Source organism: Bos mutus, chromosome 11, assembly GCF_027580195.1.
Source record: "Bos mutus isolate GX-2022 chromosome 11, NWIPB_WYAK_1.1, whole genome shotgun sequence".
Lineage (NCBI taxonomy): Eukaryota > Metazoa > Chordata > Mammalia > Artiodactyla > Bovidae > Bos > Bos mutus.
In genome coordinates, this window is record NC_091627.1 from 14,187,941 (window position 1) to 14,204,041 (window position 16,101).

At 54.0% G+C, this 16,101-nt stretch overlaps 1 protein-coding gene across 12 annotated transcripts in view; it reads right to left on the reverse strand.

Moving 5' to 3' along the window:
- DAB2IP (DAB2 interacting protein) overlaps positions 1 to 16,101 on the reverse strand; it is a 212,214-nt gene that overhangs the window by 36,568 nt on the left and 159,545 nt on the right. The window contains exon 1 of one of the 12 annotated variants that reach the window (XM_070379066.1): positions 3,832 to 4,093. The exons of the other annotated variants lie outside the window; for them this stretch is intronic. The gene's annotated coding sequence lies outside the window, so the exon portion shown is untranslated. Of the gene's footprint in view, positions 1 to 3,831; positions 4,094 to 16,101 lie in introns of those variants that run through there. 12 annotated transcript variants of the gene reach the window in all.

Genomic DNA, 16,101 nt, shown 5'->3' on the forward strand with positions numbered 1-16,101 from the left:
AGCATCTTGACCATCCCCCACACCCCCTTTCTAATTCTGCAGCCTAATGGACTTTTCAGAGAACATTCAGGAACACATTTACCTCCCCACATCCCCATGTCATTTTGCGGGGGGAGGGTGGGTTGGGCAGGAAGGGCAAGGGGCACACAGAGAGAGAAGAAACAAAACACTTTCCATCTATTCCCCCAAGTTATCCTGCAGCCTGAATAATTTTGGGTTTTTAATCAATAGCTGTCAGACTTGTCAAATTACTTTGGGGACCGCAAAGCAGTTTTTAAACATTCATAAACCTCAGAAGAACAGCGAAGTGCCCTGAATTTTAAGAGAAGAGCATCTGAGGAACACTCATTGAACAGGATGCGATTTGGGCAAATGGAAAGTGAGGTGAGGGCTGGGTGCTCCTTCTGCTTCTGAGTAGGGATAGCTCCCTACCTCACCCCACTCCTGGTCCCCAGGAGAAACTGTCCAGCCTCTCAGCAAAACTAAGCAGAGTGACCCCCCAAGCCCCAAGGTCTCCGTGGAAAGCACCCCAATGTGGGAGCACGGCACCAGCCCCATCTGGCGCACCCCACCCTCGCCAGGGCCAGAGTACCAGGCTGCTGCCCGTCCGGGGCTGGACTGTGAGCCCCTCCACTTGGAGGACCCTGATGAAGGGACAGTGCTGTCCCTCCCTGTGAGCCTAGGCTGCACCCTGCTCCTCCTTGCACGCGTGAACACGCTCCTGAATCCCCTTGGCCCCAAGGATCGCACCGCGGATCATGTAGGGTGCAACTAGCTTACGACTGGCTCCCCCACCCCCACCGGGACCATAAATACCTCCAACAGCTGCCTCGGGCCCTGGGGACTCATGACCCAAGTGGGAAAGGATGACGAAATGAAAAAGAAGCGTGAACTGAAGAACCAAGGACTTCCACTCCCCAAGGAAACAACTTCCTCTCTGGCTCATCTAATTCCTCCCAGCTGTCCACTTTCAGGAAGCCCTCCTAGGCTCAGTGGACCCCTGTGAAGAACGTCATCATCTCCCCTCTCCCTTCCACCACCCGAGACACAACTGTCATGCCAGGTGGCCTTCTGGTGCGTTCACATTACAGTGACAAGGTGACCTGGGGACTGTCCTTCCCCCATGCCTGGGCACTAAACTTCCTGCCTCAACCAAAGACGGATCACTCGTCAACACAGCCCAGCTCCTGGCATCGTGTGGCTGTGACTGGTCTAATGTGGTAACCTTCCTTAAGAACACACACATGTACACTCCTCTGCCTTCAGTCAAATTCATTAACCCGCATGCCTCAGTTTTCTCATCTGTAAAGTGGGGGCAACACTGCCTTTGGGGTTACGGGTGTAACCTGACATGCAGGAGCCCTGCTTTCCTGGGGCTTTCAGCCCCTTCCTGCCCTGCAGCACTTCAGCTTTAAGTAGGTACCTCCCAGTCCCTATTTAAGGAGTGACGGGCATTGTAGGTTCTGGCTGCTGCTGCTGCTAAGTTGCTTCAGTTGTGTCCGACTCTGTGCGACCCCAGAGACAGCAGCCCACCAGGCTCCGCCATCCCTGGGATTCTCCAGGCAAGAACACGAGTGGGTTGCCATTTCCTTCTCCAATGCATGAAAGTGAAAAGTGAAAGTGAAGTCGCTCAGTCATGTCCGACTCTTCGAGACCCCATGGACTGCAGCCTACCAGGCTCCTCTGCCCATGGGATTTTCCAGGCAAGAGTACTGGAGTGGGGTGCCATTGCCTTCTCTGTAGGTTCTGGCAGCAGTGTCCATTTCCTGTCCTGCCACCGCTTAGGACAGGGGGCTCTGTGGCTTCAGGGAGACAAGGGGCAAAGACACGAAGGAGAAGGGGCACCAGGCCGAGGGAGCATAGCCCTCAGGTGGGCCTCTCAGCTTTCTCACCTGACAAGTGGGCTGCCCTCACCTCCAGGAGCCTGCTGCAGGTTGTTACGCTAACAACCCCACCCTGGTTTGAGCTAACCTGGCGCCCCAGTATACAGTCACTGGGCGCCTCTCCAGTATGCCAGCGCTGAGCCCGGGGGGCCTAGGAAGCCCGGTTCCCCATCCTCCCAAAGCCTGGCATCTGGGAGTCCCAGCGGGGCCTCAGAGCTCCGATTCCCAGGCTGAAACTCGCGTGAGACAGCTGGGTGGGTGGCTGCCAACAAGCCAGCAGCTCCCAGGTCGCAGGCAAAGGCACAGACTCATGTCAAGCCCAGGGCGCAGCTGCCAAGTTCCTCCTGCTCCTTGTGACCTCAGCGATTCTAAGCCGTCCGTGGCTCTCCAGCACCCCACCTCACCCATGACACCCTGCACACCTCGAAGGGCCCTGGCGCCTTGTTTAAAGGACTCCATATCACTGCCACTTAGGGGGTCCAGCGACCCAACCTCAGTTAAGAAAACACACTGTGAAGCCTTGAGGGGCTTCCCAAGGCCAGAGAGGGTGCCAGGCTCCAAGAGCCCACCCTCTTCTCCCACCCCACACTGCTGACTCTAGGATAAGCTAGCCCTGCCTGTCATTTGCCACTGGCCCACGGGATTCCGACTAGTAAGGCCGTACACTGTATATACAGCCTCCGAGGCACGTCCCAACTCAGGCATCCTGGGTTTTGCACCTCCACCTAGAACACACGCAGGAGGCTGGTGAGCCTTACCCGTCGATGCCTGGCTCAAAGACCACCACCTCCGTGCTGCCCGCCCATCCCAGCTGAACTGACTCCTCCCCCCAGGGCTTCCCCTCTACACTCCGCTCCCCCGGAAGCAGAGGCTCAGTGAAGTCCAGGAGCTTGCCCAAGGTCACAGTTCACAGGCACTGGGGCAAGGGCTGGAGGCCTGGCATCCGGGCTCCAACTCCAAACTCTTTCCACTGCCTGTCAATGCCTTTGAGACTTTCACCAAACTTACAGAAACTGTGCGATCAAACACACCAGCTTTCAGGTAACTTAGAAAAGTTGTGAGTCACCAGAGAGAGCTGGTGTGTCACCTCCTGAGTCACCTGTCTGGAAAACAGTGAGAAGGCCACCTAGCTGGTAGGGGTCGGCAGCCCCCCAGCCGTGGCAGTGAAGGTGGGCAGGGTTTAGGACCACAGATACCTGCAAGAAGCCAGGCATAGGGCTGGCTTCACCTTCAGAGCGCTGGCTCACTCTCCTCCACAGGGCAGTACGAGACAAGCCAAAACCCCTATTTCCCCCGAGAGGAGGTAACTTCCTGGGCACACACTTCTGCATCACAGGCTCCTGACAACTGTTGGAAGCATTTAAGTTGGAGCAAAACACACCCCAAGCTCAACCCACGGCCAGCCTCCGGATCAGGGACCAGACAGAGGCAGGGAGATGGAGAGAGAGAGAGAAAGACTCCAGCTGGGGGCCGGGGCTGGGGGAGAGCTGACACGGCCCCTGAACCCCAGCATAGCCCCACCCAGCGCAGCCCTGGACTCGGCAATTCTGAGCAAAGGCCGGGCTCCTCATTTCCCGGTTCTCGGAGCAGCCACAGCAGCCCCTGGGCCTGCTCACGGAAAGGGGCCACTGACACTGGATTTCCTCTCTTTTAAAAACTAAAAACAGCAACAACACTCCTCCGTTCCTCGCTTTTTTGGCGGGCCATCCTAATTGCTTCCACATTCTGGGCCGGCGGGAGATGCCTGCAGCGGGGCAGAGACACCATTGCTGGGGAACAGCCGAAGCCCTCCCAAGGCCAGACACCCTCTCTGATGGGCCGCTCCCACAGGCCTTAGTTGCTCCCTGGGCCCGAGAGGCTGCTCAGGGGCCAAGGCTGGCGGCTACCCCCCGCCCTCTTCCTCGGCCTCCCTCATCCCGACCTCCGCTCGGGCCATCAGGTCACTCACCATCCCTCAGTGCGGCCACCGGGCTTGGGAAACCGAGGGGCTGGGCCAGCCACCCCCGCTGCCTGCTGTCCCCCACTGGGCCCAGCCAGTCCAACCCCACTCTGGTCCTAGACATACCGCTCCAGCCCTGTCCGCTGGGACTGAACATGGCTAGTTAAACAAAGGCTAAGTTCCAACTCTCTGTAATGTGCTTTTAAAGGGCCAGTGTCCCACTTGGGGTTGCTGAGGACTTAAAGGCACAGCTCCCTTTTTCTGTACAGGACACAACACGGCAAAAATCCCCAAATCCCTCAAAAGTCAGGGTCAGATTAGAAGTCTCGGGAAGATTTTAGACAAAATGCCCAATAGTAAAAATCCAAATTCACCTGTTGTTGTTCACTTGCTAGGTTGTATCCAACTCTTTGTGACCCCATGGAATGCAGCAGGCCAGGCTTTCCTGTCTTTCACTATCTGCCAGAGTTTGCTTAAATGCACGTTCATTGAGCCAGTGATGCTATCTATCCACCTCATCCTTTGCCGCCCTCTTCTTTTGCCTTCAACCTTTCCCAGCATCAGAGTCTTTTCCAGTGAGCCGGCTCTTTGCATCAGGTGGCCGAAGTATTGGAGCTTCGGCATCGGTCCTTCCAATGAATATTGAGGGTTGATTTCCTTTAGGATTGACTGGTTTGAGCTCCCTGCTGTCCAAGGGACTCTCAAGAATCTTCTCCACCACGACAGTTCAAAAGCATCGATTCTTTGGTGTTCAGCCTTCTTTATGGTCCTATTTTCACATCTGTACACAATTACGGGAAAAACCATAGCTTTGACTACATGGCCCTTTGTCAGCAAAGTGACGTCTCTGCTTTTTAATACGCTGTCTAGGTTTGTCATAGCTTTCCTTCCAAGGAGCAAGCATCTTTTAACCTCATGGCTGCAATCACCATCCACACTGATTTTTGGAGGCCGAGAAAATAAAACCTGTCAGTGCTTCTACTTTTCCCCTTCTATTTGCCATGAAGTGATGGAACCACATGCCATGATCTTAGTTTTTTAAATGTTGAGTTTTAAACAAGCTGTTTCACCTTTCTCTTTCACCCTTGTCAAGAGGCTCTTTAGTGCCCCTTCATTAATCCTGCCATTAGGGTGGTATCTACCATCTGCACATCTAAGGTTGTTGATATTTCTCCCGGCAATCTTGATTCCAGCTTGTGACTCATCCAGTCCAGCGTTCTGCATGATGTACTCTTCATGTAAGTTAAATAAACAAGATGACAATATACAGCCTTGACATACTCCTTTCCCAATTTGGAACCAGTCTGTTGTTCCATGTCCAGTTCTAACTGTTGCTTCTTGACCCACAGACAGGCTTCTCAGGAGACAGATGAGGTGGTCTGGTATTCCCTTCTCTTTAAGAATTTTCCAGTTTGTTGTGATCCACACATTCAAAGGCTTTAGCATAGTTAATGAAGCAGAAGTAGATGTTTTTCTAGAACTCCCTCACATTCTCTATGATCCAATTAATGTTGGCAATTTGATCTCTGATTCTTCTGCCTTTTCTGAACCCATTTTGTACATCTAAGAGTTCGCTGTTCATGTATTGCTGAAGACTAGCTTGAAGGATTTTGAGTATAGCCTTACTAGCACACAAAATGAGCACAGCTGTCCAATAGTTTGAACATTCTTTTGCACTGCTCCTTCTTTGGGACTGGAATGAAAAGTGACCTTTTCCAGTCCTGTGGTCACTGCTGAGTCTTCCAAATTTGCTGACGTATTGAGTACACCACTTTAGCAGCAGCATCTTTAAGGATCTGAAATATTTCAGCTGGCATTCCATCACCTTCTCTAGCTTTGTTTGCAGTGATGCTTCCGAAGGACCACTTGAGGCTCTAGGTGAGAAGACACCATCATGGTTTTCCGGGTCAACTTTTTTATATAGTTCTTCTGTGTATTCTTGCCACATCCTCTTAATCTCTTCTGCCTCTGTTAGGTCCTTACCATGTCTGTCCTTTAGTGCACCTATCCTTATGTGAAGTGTTTCTTTGATATCTCCAATTTTCTTGATGAGATCTCTAGTCTTTCCCGTTCTATTGTTTTCCTCTACTTTTCTGCACTGTTCATTGAAGAAGGCTTTCTTATCTCTCCTTGCTATTCTCTAGAACTCTGCATTCAGTTGGGTGTATCTTTCCCTTTCTCTCTTGTTTCTTCTCTTCCTTCTTCAGCTACTTGTAAAGCCTTCTCAGACAACCACTTTGCCTTCTTGCCCTTCTTTTTCTGTGGGATGGCGACATCTCAAGAATAAGAGTGGGAAAGACAAATTTTTCAACCCTCACAACAGGCCAGCACAACACTCCTTCACGGCAGCATCTCATGACTCCTCACAACTATGCCAGGCAGGTAGCACCTGGACACATCTTTCAGAGGAGGAAGTCATGGTGCCCGAGGGTTCCCGACTCACTCGGGATGGCACAGTCCGCGGCCAGGGCCCAGCCACATGAGGTCAGCCAGGGCCAGGCGTCTTCTCCCACCTGCCCTCTGGAGGCCCCATCTGTTCCGCCTCCACTAGCATCTTTCATCACAGGTGCCCCAACACTGGGCTTCCAGTCTAAGCCTCAAAACCCTATGAGCTTGGTTGTGTTCTTTCCCCCTTCTCACAGATGAAAAGACTAGTGACCATGAGCACGGGAACGGCAGGGAGAGGGAGGAAGAGAAGAGGGAGGTCTGGAGCCCTGCACACAGGCCCTGACAGCCAGGCCCTCCCTCCCTCCCAAACCGGCTCCAAAGTCAGAGGAGGGGTACCCCATCCTTCCAGGCTCAGGGCTCAGGCAAGCTGACCACGGTCCACAGGAAGAGAAGAGGTGGGACTGCAAGGGTGGGGGCCCTCTGGGGCCCCCTAGGCTCCAAGAGTGGGCATAGCCTGTGAGCTGCTAAAATAGGAGCAGGCAGAGGAGAAGAATGGAGAAGAAAAATGGCAACCCACTCCCAGATTCTTGCCTGGGAAATCCCATGGACAGAGGAGCCTGCTGGGCTATACAGCCCATGGGGACGCAAGGAGTCGGACATGACTGAGCACGCACACACACACACAGAGCAGAGGACAGGAGAGACTTGACTGCCTGGGCCTCTGTACCTGGTCTAGCAAGCCCTCCAAGAAGAGTGGGCCACTTCTGAACACCAGGAGTGGGTGGGCAGCCCAGAGGTGCTGTATGGCCATCCTATCACAAAGGCTAAGGCCAGGCACAGTCCTCAGGCCTAACTCTGCAGGGGCCAGGTCATTCAAGGATGTACCACCCTTGGTCTGTTTCTATGGAGCCTGGCAGTCAAGTAAGTCTGAAGCTGTGTACCCTAGTGGTTAGGAACATGGGCTCTGAAGTCAGACTGTTCAAATCTGGACTGTGCCACTTCCAATCTTGTGTTCTTGGACAAGTCAGGTCACCTCTCTGGGCCTGCTTCCCCCTCTGCAATAACATCAACAGCGCTCAGCCCCCAGGGCTTGCTGTGAGGACTCAATAAGCTACAGAACAAAGCTGACTTTCAGGAGCACTTGATAAAGGCCAGCCTGTTTAGCTAGGCTGAAGGACACTGCCCCAGGATATGCTGGGAGACACAAAGTGGTCACTTTCTGAGTAGTGACTCTGGGCAAGAGTCACATCTTTCTCTGGGCCTCAGCTGATTTCTGTAAAGACGGGGTCCACCCAGGATCCTCAGTGACTCCCAGGCAAGACCACCCTTTAACACGTTCCAGCTGCCCACCCTCCTCTAGAAGCACCCAGGTCACAAAAGGCTGGGCTGTAGTTGGAATTCTTTGCGACCTGAAAACAGGCCCTACCTCTGCCCCGCCCCACCCCACCCCACCCCCAGGCTAACTGGGATCTGTTGGGAGTGAGAGGGTGCAAAGGCTCCAGGCCACAGGACATGTCAGGAGGCAGCAAAAGGCATCACCTCTCCAGGCAGAGCCCACCTGGCCAGCTCTGGACCTCAGTCTCCCCACTATGAGGAGTGAACCCTCGCCTCCTTAAGAGTCTCCCAGGGGATGTGCTGCCGCTAAGCTGCCTTTCTATCGAGGAGTTGAGCAGCCATCATCGGCAGGCAGATTCTCTACCACTGAGCTACCTGGGAAGCCTCTTCTATCTTCCTAGAACCTAAAGCAACTGGTGTGTGTGCTTCTTGGTGAGCAGGGGAAGGAGAAGCGGGGCGGGGACCAGAAGAATCAGGGATCAGGAGGCAGGAGGCATGCCCGACAGCCCCGGCAGAGCATACGACCGCTTCTGAGGGGGCAGGGAGGGACCTGGGTGCCTTAAACTCACACCATCATCTCCTTGTCCATAGGGTTCATCTGTCAGTAGGAGGTGGAGTGATTTGGAAGTCTGCAGGGCTGAGTAGTGATTCTGATTGTGTTACTCAGCAACTGTGGGACTTTGCGAAAATCCTTTATTTTCCTGTGCCTCAGTTTCTTCATGTATAAAATGAGGAAACAAGCTATCCTTGGAAGAGAAAAGATGTAAAAACAGTGGCTAGCCAAATGCAGAGAAAGCATTTATCAAAACAACTTGGGAGCCCAAAGACTCAAATATCTGAGTGCCATTCATTCAACAGACACTCAGAATCCATCTGGAGACTGTTAGCTCTTGGGCTGTCCCCAGCTCTACACTGTCCCCTCAATGAGCCGAACACATTCTAACTGCCCCCCACCCCACCGTTCCTGCCTCACGGCTAAGTGTTGCATAGAGATCAAGATCTGGGTCACCAAAATATTCTGAAATAGACCTCAAACTTCTCTGGAGGCCAAACCCACAAAAGAAGCATCCAGAGCGAAGCCATCAGTGCAGCCCAAGTCCAGCTCAGCTCTGGGAAAGGTAGAGGGCCTTGCAAGGAGAGCCAGGCTCACGGTGCTCTCCCTTAGGCGCCTGGACTCAAAGAGCGATCAGGTGGGAAGAGGGGAAGAAGGGCAGGTGACACTACAGGGTGGGACTCGAGCCCTCCAAGGAGAGAGCGAGAGAGAGCTCAAAGAGCCACTGGACGTCACTTAGGGGGGCCCAGTCCAGCCCTCCCCAATCTGAACTCTAGGGATCCCGCTCAGAGGATCCTGGGGGAGGCCCACGGCCGGGAGAGCAAGGTGCGGACGGAGGGCATGGGAGCCCCTCACTCGCCCTCCCTGGCTCCCTGGACTGGCCCACTTGCCTCACCCTCCCCGGCTGCCTGGGCTGGCCCACTTGCCTCGCCCTCCTCAGGCCCTGCTGCCTCCTCTTCAACTCACTTCTTTTCTATTCAGCACACACATGGCCCGACCCCCTTCTCCCGATGGCCCCACAGGCGACCAGAGCCAACCACAGTTCCAGTCCCCTCCTTCCTCCACAGGGTAGCTAGCTCCCTCCCTGAGACCCAGGCCGCCACCCTCCCCTCTCCGCACACCTTTCCTCCTGGTCTTGGAGTTTGTCAGACGCTGATGTGGGGGCACTCTTCCCTTGGTGAAACCCTCTCCTTTGTGGAGCTCATCCACTCCTCAGCTTTAGACACCTCCAGTGCTCAAGACTCCAAAGCTTCTCTCCCAGCCTTCCCCTTCCCTGCGCTCCAGACGTATATATCTAAATGCTGGCCTGACAGCCCTTGGACACCTCACAGAACTTCAAATCTGAAATATCTGAAGTGGAGCTTTGTCTCAGGGCTTAATCCAGGAGTCTCAGAGGCCAGACCCCTCCCTCTCCCTGGCCTTCAGAGCCTAATCCATCAACACACCCCATCACTGTCATTCTCTGCTGTTTAGCTGCTCAGTCGTGTCCGACTCTTTGAGACCCCAGGACTGTATAGCCCACCAGGCTTCTCTATCTGTGGAATTCTCCAGGCAAGAATACTGGAGTGGGTTGCCATTTCCCTCTCCAGGGGATCTTCCCGATTTGCGGATTGAACCCGAGTTTCCTGCGATTTCTTTACCACTGAGCCACTCAGTTCAGTTCAGTCGCTCAGTCGTGTCCAACTCTTTGCGATCCCACGGACTGCAGCACGCCTGGTGTCCCTGCCCGTTACCATCTCCCGGAGCTTACTCAAACTTATGTCCATTGAGTTGGTGATGCCACCCAACCATCTCGTCCTCTGTTGCTGCCTTTTCCTCCTGCCTTCAATCTTTCCCAGCATCAGGGTCTTTTCTAAAGAGTCAGTTCTTCACATCAGATGGCCAAAGTACTGGAGTTCCATCATGTATCATGGAGTTTCTAAGTATTTCAGTTTCATCATGAGTCCTTCCAATGAATATTCAGGACTGATTTCCTTTAGGAGTGACTAGTTGGATCTCCTTGCAGTCCAAGGGACTCTCAAGAGTCTTCTCCAATACCATGGTTCGAAAGCATCAACTCTTTGGCGCTCAGCTTTCTTTACAGTCCAACTCTCACGTCCATACATGACGACTGGAAAAACCATAGCTTTGACTAGACAGATCTTTGTTGGCAAAGTAATATCTCTGCTTTTTAATATGCTGTCTAGGTTGGTCATAGCTTTTCTTTCAAGGAGCAAGTGTCTTTTAATTTCATGGCTGAAGTCACCATCTGCAGTGATTTTGGAGCCCAAGAAGCCACTAAGGAAGCCAAAATCCTGTCACTACCACCTCTAAAGTCTCTCACACCTGTCCAAGCCTCTTTATCAGTCTGACCCTAACCCCCTACCTGGGAGTCAGGGGGAACCCTTCAGAAACGCAAATCCTATTATTTAACTTTTGGGCTAAAAACCCTCCAATTACTCCAGACAGCAATTTGACTCCAAACGACTCAATGGACATGAGTTTGAGTCAACTCTGGGAGTTGGCGACGGACAGGGAGGCCTGGCGTGCTGCAGTCCACGGGGTCTCAGAGTCGGACATGACTGAGCAACTGAACTGACTAAACTCCTCCCCAGGACCAGAAGTTGGCCGAGTGTGACCTGCCTTTCCTCTGACCTCATCTGGCAACCCCCATCTGCCTCTAGAAGCAGAGGCTTTCCCGCCTCAGGGACTTTGTCCTCTCTAACGCCTAGGCAGGAGCTCCAGTTCCACCCCCTTCTGCTAAATCGGCTGGATCGGCTACAACAGGCTCTGGCCCCCTCCCCACGCCCTGCCCCCCTCACCCCAGCTCCTCCCCACAGAAACACTTGGCTGTTTCCTTCATTATCATCTTGCTCGTTCAGCCAGCAAATATTTATTAAGTGCAAACCAACAACAACAACAACGTGCAGGCACTATTTTAGGTGCTGAACAAAGCAGACAAAAACCCTGACTCACATCCCCCAGTCTGGAATTACTTATTTGTTTCTCCACTCATTTATGATGCTCTGTCTCTCCTGACAGAAGGGAAGCTCTGCTGTATTTCTAAATCCTATGGAAGGGTCCGGCAAGGTGTAAAAACTCAGTAAGTATGTATGAAACGAACTTGTAAAAACAAAGAAACAAAGAACACCAACCCAGAAAAACACAAGAAGTCAAGAGCCACGCCTCTGCCACCTTGAAGCAAGTGCTGCTCACAGCCCGGGGGTCTCAGGCGCACAGGAAAGCTTTCGGTAACGCTCCAGCCCTCCTGGGGGACAGGACAGACTAGAGGCACAGTGGTAGCCTGTTAACTGCTTGAGAAAACAGATGACTGTGGGCTTTCCCAGTGGCTCAGCGGTAAAGAATCTGCCTGCAAGGGTTCAATCCCTGGGTGGGGAAGATCCCCTGGAGAAGGAAATGGCAACCCACTCCAGTATTCTCGCCTGGGAAAATCCCATGGACAGAGCCGCCCAGCGGGCTACAGGCCATGGGATCGCAAAGAGTGGAACACGACGGAGCGACTAAACATCAAAGCAGACCTGCAGGATCAGGGAAGCCTCCTGGAGAGGTGAAATCTGAAAGAGGCCAACCCTACCCACCACCAAATCTACGAGGAGGAGGAAAACACTCCCGTGTTTTAGGGCCCTGATGTTCTTTGCGCTAGTAGAAAAAAGGGAAAAAAACCTTGCTCCAAAAAATTCTTTACTTTTTATTAGTGTCTGGATCAATAAAAGTTTTAGGAGTAAAGCTTCTCTCCTGCAATACTAACCGCCACAGAGACAGCCTAGGATTATTAAATCTGTCTCCAAGAGGCAGTGGCTGGGAGCCCCAGGCTAGGTAAAGAGAAGCCCGAGGGTTGTCGCTGGCTCTGAAACTTGGGGTTTCAGAAACCCCCCTCTTCACAGCCCACCTTCCAACCCCACAGATTCCCTGCGCCTAGATTTCCTTCCCCACAGCTTTGCCTGTCTGCTTCCACCTCCTTGGTCAGTGGGTGTCTCACCATCCCCTCCCCCTGCGCTTAAAGCTCCCAGGAGGACACGGCCTGGCTCCCAGGAGGCAGGAGCCGGTCCCCACCTTCGCTCTTCCTTCCAAGCCCAAGGGAGTCTCCCATTCATTCTACCCGGGTCAGTGTGGAAACCAGGCTGCACAGGAATGACTGTGGAGGATCAACCAGGCCCTGGTCGGAGGGTGGGTGAGGTCCCAGGGCTGGGCCTCCTTGGAGAAACAGCCCTCACACCCTCCAGCCCCCACCCACAGCTATCCAGCCAGCCCACCCACAGGACAGGAAGTTTCCTGCACCCGCTTCCCAGGGCAGAGCCATCCACAGACCTTGGCAGTGGGATAGGCCTCTGGGCTGAACAGGGTCTTGGTACCAGGAGCCCGGGAGCCACATCTGGCTTTCGAGGATGGTGGGATCTCCACAGAGAAGCCCGGCCCATGATCTTGCCGAGGCTGTCACAGAGGAGTCCGAAGCCACAGAGGCTCATTCTTGCGGCCGGCATGCACCGAGGTGCCTCTCCTGGCCAGACCTGGGGACCTCTCAGCCAAAGCCAGCAACTAACAGGAGTTGACCAGGTGGGCTTTCCCTTCCCGCAAAGCACACGCTGACTTGTCTTCCAAGCTGAAACTTCAAAAATGACTTAAAAAAAAAACACAGCGGTGACATCTAGAGATTTCCGGGTCCTCCAGGGAACAAGTGGAAAATTACAGCCTTCCATACAGGTAACCACATGGCACAACCTCCAGGTGCAAGAAGTCCGGAAAGATACGCACTTCCAGCCAGGAGCACGTCGCCCTCCCAAGGAACACGGGCAGGGTGTAGATCCCGGGACCTAGCCCTGGGTCCTCTGGGAGCCGCTCCGCCTCCAAGGTGCCACACCCTGCCCCAGTCCCGCCTCCGGGCCTTTGCACTTGCCGTTCCCTCCGCGTGGCCCTGGCTCTAGGCCAGGCTCACAGATCAAACGTTGCGCGCCTTACCAGAGGCTGTTCTAACCAAAGGAGTAACTTCCACCCCCCACCCCCAGGTTATCACTCAGCTTCCGGATGACACGGATCTGAAACGCTCTTGCTTGGGCCCCCTCCTCCTCCCCCTGGGAGAATGTCCAGACCTGTTCACCTGGTAGGTCCGACACACCTCCGGCCATGCCTTGCACAAAGCAGGCACTAACAGGTGTCCTGAACGAACACTAGCTTTCCTTCTGGCTAGTATGATACAGGCCGGCCAAAGCTGTCTAAGTGAGAGCGGCCGTGGAGGGGGTGTTGACCAAAAGACGGGGGTGCACCCAAACCACCTCCCCCCAACCCAAGCTCCCGGAGGGTCCAGGGTGCGACCCCTGCCCACCTGGCACCACACCCCTCGCGCTCCAGGCCGGAAGCGGCCAGCCCCGCCCCCAGCCCGCCCACCCCGAGCCTCCGGCCCTGCCCTCCCAGGCCGGCCGCAGGGGACATTCCGCGGCCAGCTGCCGCCAACTGCCCCAGCTGCAACCGCTTTCCATCCCAACCCGCCGCTACGCTCCGGACGCGGGCGGGGACGATGCCCGGCCGGAATTCGTCGGGCTCAGAGCAGCAGCAGCCGGGAGGCTCTCCACCCTCTCTCTCCAGGGACGTTTAAAAAATGCGAACAAAGACGGAGGTGCAAACCCACAGGGGTTGTCTACCACGGTCACCCAGTAAAACCGGACACCCGACTCCGTGCCCCAGCTTGGAACTAGATAGCTAGACAGGTCCCCTCGCTGGGAAGAACTGGGTTCAAGCTCCAAGGGCGGTTATTCTCCTCTGTCCTGGGCTGGGCCAGCAGGAGGTTTAGTGCCTGGTAGAAGGGAGAGGCGGAGAAGGCAATGGCACCCCACTCCAGTACTCTTGCCTGGAAAATCCCATGGGTGGAGGAGCCTGGTAGGCTGCAGTCCATGGAGTCGCTAAGAGTCGGACATGACTGAGCGACTTCACTTTCACTTTTCACGCATTGGAAAAGGAAATGGCAACCCACTCCAGTGTTCTTGCCTGGAGAATCCCAGGGACGGGGGAGCCTGGTGGGCTGCCGTCTATGGGGTCGCACAGAGTTGGACACGACTGAAGCGACTTAGCAGCAGCAGCAGCAGAAGGGAGAGGAGCCTGGTGGGCTGCCGTCTATGGGGTTGCACAGAGTCGGACACGACTAAAGCGACTTAGCAGCAGCAGAAGGGAGAGGGAGTGAGCTGCCCAGGTCTCTGAGTGCCACAAGACGGACCCAGGAGCCCAAATGGTGCCCGACCCACTGGCCTAGGATTCACCCTTGAGTCACACTGATACCACCCTCACTGAACTGAAAATCCCTCTGGGAAAGGCACAGCCAACCAGCCCGACCTTTTTGCCTGGGGTCACCCCCTTTTCCATCCTACTGGAAAGCCACAGCAATCTTTTCCAGGTATTGAGCCTCCACCACACACACAGAATCACTCCTACTTCCCTTATAGCCACCACCTGGAGGGGCTAATCAAACTAGAGTGGCTGCTGTATACTCTCTGGTGCAATGGGATCATGTAATCCACCCCTTCCAGGTAAATACGGATGAACGGGTGGGTGGGAGAACATCTGAGGTCGCTCCTGCCTACTCCACAGCCTCAACTCCAGAGGCTTACAAGCTCCAGTCCAGTCCATGTGGTTTCAGCCTGCTCCAGACCCTTGGCAACAACTGAGCTCCTACTAAGTGCCAGACTGTCAGGCACCTATTGTGTGCAGGTAGGACACCTGTAGGACTCATCAAGAGGTCTGTCTACCTGTAGCCCCACAGCAATACCCATCATGGGAAGTAACTCCCTCCATCCCCTGGGGTGTCCTTGCTTGGGCTCAGCTCTGTTCTGAGCACAGGTAATCCAAAAAGACCCACCCGCTCCATCTGCTCACACCCCCAAACCCCAGAGAACTCCTAGCCAGTGTCCTTATTGGTGGGTCCCTTCCTTCTGAGGTGAGGCTTCCCCTCCCAGCTTCATCTGGGTCTATGGACAGCAAAGAGACCAAACCAGTCAATCCTAAAGGAAATCCACCCTGCATATTCATCTGAAGGACTGATGCCGAAGCTCCAATACTCTGACCACCTGAGGCGGAGAGCCGACTTACTGGAAAGACCCTGATGCTGGGGAAGACTGAGGCAGGAGGAGAAGACAGCAACAGAATAAGATGGTTGGATGGCATCACTGACTCGATGGACTTGAGTTTGAGCAAACTCTGGGAGATAGTGAAGGGCAGGGAAGCCTGGTGTGCTGCGGTCCACGAGGTCGCAAAGAGTTGGACACAACTGAGCAACTGAACTGAATAAAATTTCAAAACAAGGGAGAGGTGAGGCTGTAGTCACCAAGGGAGGCCCTAGGGCAGAAGAAGCCCTTGCCCTCCTAGAGAATGCAAGGCACCAGAGATGGAGGGGGTGGAGCCTATCTCTGAGCTCTCTTTCAGGGTGCAGGCCCCAAGCAGGCCTCTCACTGGAGATCAATAATAGCATTAATCAGGTAAGGACACTATAACCACTTTACAAATGAAGAAATCAAGTCCAGAGAAGCTCAATCACTTGCCTAAGTTGGGTGAGCCACAATCTGAAAGTAGATCTGCCTCAGCCCAGACACTCATTTGCACCTATTTAAATGCTGGTCCCCTCTTAACCCCCTCTCTAATTCTAATACCCTCCTCTTCCTGGAAGCCTTCCCAGATTTTCCCCAGGCAGGAAGCCATCCCCATTGGTGGATCCACACAGTTCTAATGTCTTTTTATAATAAAACAGGCCCCTGTGACAGGGCTTTCCCTCTGCATGATAGCTGTCACAGGAGAAGGTCACAAGTTAAAGAGAAATAAGCTTCTCTCTGGGGGTGAGAAGATGTACTTGCCAGTTATTTGACCTTGAATAAGGTGCTTCCTCCAAATCCTTCGAGCCTCAGCTCAGGGGACTGCATAACCTCTTGCAAGATCCCTTCAGAGCCATCTTGAATAATATGTAAAATGGAGTGAGAACACGGGGAACATCCTCGGAATTTCAGAGACTGCCCCGATCCAGTTAT